Here is a 4,191-nt window from a genome sequence, read left to right as displayed (position 1 = left end):
AGTGCTTCAAGTCCAGTCTTCTCCAACTCCCCCGTCCTTCAGGTTCTTTTCTCGAGGCTTGACCAACAAGAACTGGATCCAGCATATGGTAGAGTGCCAGGGTAGGTACCGGTAGACATGTCACTGGTCAAGATTGGCCCAGGTGCTGAGGGACTCAAAAGCATGAGATCCCCACCTTCTATGCGCAGGTACAACATCCCGGAGGGTAGGCGCAAGAAGGGGCTGACCCATTGGAGAGGTCAGAGCAGCATGCATCGAGGCATCAGTCCTTTGGTCCTCTCTAACCCTAAAGGTCAGCAGAGGACGGAGCTAGGCTCTCTTTTCATTTCTTTTCTGGTGCTCGGGACTTGAGTTCATATAGCAACTTGCTGGTCTGCTATTAGCGAGTTCTTGCTATTAGCAAGAACTCGCACCGTGCTCAAGGCACAGACCACAAACCTCTGGCGTAGGCAAGATCCAGAGGCGGGTCTTAGCGACATTAGAGACCGCAAGGACCAAGTGACAGTACCGGATACCACACCACTAGACCAAGGGGCACGAAGCCCATCACCCGGCTTGAATGTTAGACATCCCGGAGGGTAAAGCCTGCAGTGACCCAGGGGTAGCTTGCCGCGCCCTGGCATGGTCCGGCCCATAGCCTTTACCAAGAACTTGTAGACAGCGGCCTCAAGAGCAAGACACATCCAGACTTCAGGAGCTGGAGAGACCTGACCATCCACACCAGCGAACAACTATCCAACAGCTCACCCTTCCGCTTGCTCCTTCCCTAACCCTTCTTCATCAAGTGGCCGACCTCGGACTTTACTCTCCAGGAATCGGCGTTGGACGCCAGAGTACTCATGGAAAGCACAAAAACAAAACTGTCCTGGGCCTTGGATGAACGCCAGCAGAGACGCTGACGCCATCAGTCCGCAGTGCGGACTCCGCACTGCTAAGGCTGAGTCTCCGCTTCTCGGAGATTCTTCAGCCACTCGAAGGTCAGCTTCGCCATCTTCAGTAGAGAAGGACGATACCGACGGTCGAGGATCATCTTGTAATTCGTCTTCGGCAGAACTCGCGAAAGCTTCGAGTCGCGTCGGGCACCGTCCATTCACATCTCCGTTATCCCAGCCGCAGGGGCAGGAAGGATCGGCTCTGATGCCCATCGTACACCGGTGGTGCGGTGAGGGGGCATGACCTGTAATTAAGGCAGCAAGCTCAGGAGAAGACCTACCAGCCTTCAAATAGCGCTTGGCGTGGCTGTAGCCCCATAGAAAGTCTTTAACTGACGTTCCTAGGGTACGCCTCTTGTCAATCCACCATTGGCGGGTCGACTCCGAAGCTGCTTCCTTAGCCATCTTTTTAACAAATGCCGTGGAGACTTGTGACGACGGATAACGGTCCAAGGGGAAGAAAGACTTCCGCCCGATGTTGGCCAGCACGTCGACTTCTTCATTCCATCTGGCTCCTTCATGGCCCGGACACCAATGGATGTCGGTTCGGACCAGTAGGGAGAGTCGAGCGATATCTTGAGCTATGCCAGAACGCTCGGTCGTCACTCGATTCTTGATCGTTAATATCGATGCCTGAGAATCGGTAAAGACACGCCATTGCTTACATTTGTGCTCTGAGAAGGCGATCCATCTCAAAGCACGACGAATCGCTTCCAGTTCACACTGGTGTATGGTTGCATATCGAGGCAGCCGAAATGACTGTCTCTCAACAGCAGAGCCATCAATAATCGCTATAAAAGCGCCGCCAGCGCCGTCGCCATGCTTCGAGCCGTCGGTGAAGATGGCCGGGGCCTCATATTCCACTGCCTCCTCCAGCGCCTCCTTCTTTGGACGAATAGTCGTAGGGAGGGGAGGGAGCCAAGGAGGAAAGGGATGGGGCGTCCTCTTCTCGACAAGCCAGCCTCCTTCAACTAGACCGATGCCAGGAGCCTTTGATATGAATACTGAAGATTGAAGTGGTACGTATACGTCCTTCGGGACATACTCTTTTCCAAGGCGCGCGCGTGCGTAAGAGGCGACCCAGTACGCCACGTCACCTCACGTCTCGTCTCGCCCTGCGCGATCGCTCTTCCTTAAGCCGGAGTCTTAGCTTTACTGCGCTATCGATCGGTCTGTCCGAAGTTCATAGCGTCGAGCTACTTTTTATCTGTTGCAGTTGTTACTCCGCACACTTGTCTCCACCCGAGTTCACAGTCCGTCAATCTATATCACTTCCTCAAAGCCTCGTTGTCTCCTATGGCAGCCGATCTTCTAGCTCCTAGGGTCTGCACCAAGATACTTGCCGGCACGATGCCTGCCATCATGGTGACTGCTGCTGTAGAGGCCGTCCTCGGTGCTATTATGGCGACTCTGGCTACAAAGCCAGAAAGATTAGCTACGATCTTACTAAGATTAGGTGAGTTTGAAAGGACAGGAGCCCAAATGGAGGCCGCATGGGCAAGGAAAGGTAGAACTGCTTGGTGCCATGTGCGGATAATCCGACGATGGTCCAAGCCAGCTCGTTCCCAACCAAGCGCTTGCAGCAGTCCAATCCGTTGCCGTGCCTCGGAACACTTCTTCCTAATGTGGACCGCAAAGGTCAGTCTCTGGTCGACGAATAGGCCGAGGATCTTCACGACTCTCTCCCTTAGGATGGCTCCTCCATCAATGAAGAGCGCTGGGACCTGTAGCTTGGAACGACATATATAAGCACACTTACTAGGCGAAAGAGTCAGGCCACAGGCCTTTCCCCAAAGCGTGATAAGGAACTCTATGCAGTTCCACTTCGTCAGGAAGTCCTTTTTTCCCTTCGTAGTCAAGACCAGCGTCTTATCATCAGCATAAAAGGTGCTGATGAGGCCTTCAATCGGTCGCAGGAGTGAAGTCAAGGATAGCGTCGAGATGGAGTACAACAAGGGTCCTAAGATGGACCCTTGTGGCACTCCCCGTTGAAGGACCACCGAGGCTTCGTCGGCGCCAAACTCTAGGTGTACCTGCTGTTCGGTAAGTGAAGGTCTCCCAAGAGAGCAAGTTCACGGATAGCCGAAAGACAGATGACGGAATTTCAAGAGAAAAGCAAGACGTCAAGTCGTTGCTAAAGCAGTGATCCAGTCTGATCACCTTCGGACCACACACCCAAGAACAGAGAAAGTTCCCCCAGAGTGCTTGAGAATTCCTGTTGGAAACCCTCAAGCACTCTTAGTTAGGCATCAGACGAGCTATCTTGGGTGTGACGGTGTTTATATTTTTTTTCCTCTTTCTTTCTTCCTTTCAGTCTTCTTGGTTCTTTCCTTTCATCCCTTTGCTTCTTTTCTTCAGGTTCATCGAATATCGTGTATGAAGTGGCAGGTTTAAGACTAATTTTTCCATCATTGTGCGGTTTCACTTAATATGTTGTGTTTTAAGCACTGACTGGGACTTGGTAGGGAACCAACGTGGCCCAGTCATGTGCCGCCCTGAAGTGGCAGGTCAAATATAGGCTGGGATCGCTATCCCTACAGCACCGACCTATGGCGTAGGGTCCGAACCATTGGGACGTCAACAAATTGTTGATAACAATATCACATGGTCGACACCATGATTGAGTCACTCCCTTAGTGGCTGGATGGTGGGGTAAAGAACGACAAGCGGAAGCTGTCGTGACTCTCGAGGTGGTCTCGAGTAGTAGCCCTGCCGGGATCATCCCGGCGGGATGTTAGTCTCATCATGAGACCTGGGTTCTGTGCGTCTCTGTCTCGGGGTTAGACCAAGCTGATACCCAGAGTTGATCGGGCTAGAGTGGCTCTACGAGTTTAGGACGGCCGCCTCGCGTGGCTGACCACTCGTCGACTTGCCTCCGTGTCCGCTCAATCTCTCGTTGTTCTAGAGACAGTGACTGCGACACTGTGTTCTCCACCGAGGCTCGGTGCCCGAGCTGAGGACCTTAGCTTAGCGTGCCAGGCTAGGCAGAAACTCCGCCACAGAATTCAGCTAGACGAGTATTGGGTCATGCTACAATTTACGTGAGCTGGTCGCAGATTGTTTTTATATTTCTACCACGTCCAGCACGCCCGACCTCTTCCGCGAAGTTTTCCCCGACTTGGCTGAGAAAGCGTCGACTGTTTGTGTCGACATGGGTATTAGTACTGTGGGTGTGCTCGAGGCGGCCCTGGAGGACAAGGAGCTGACCGACGAACTATTGAGAAGGTGTGCAGATGGGGGACTCGACGGAGAGTCCGAA

This window comes from Perkinsus marinus, assembly GCF_000006405.1.
Source record: "Perkinsus marinus ATCC 50983 genomic scaffold scf_1104296950132, whole genome shotgun sequence".
NCBI classification, from domain to species: domain Eukaryota; phylum Perkinsozoa; order Perkinsida; family Perkinsidae; genus Perkinsus; species Perkinsus marinus.
This window is presented reverse-complemented; position numbering follows the sequence as displayed.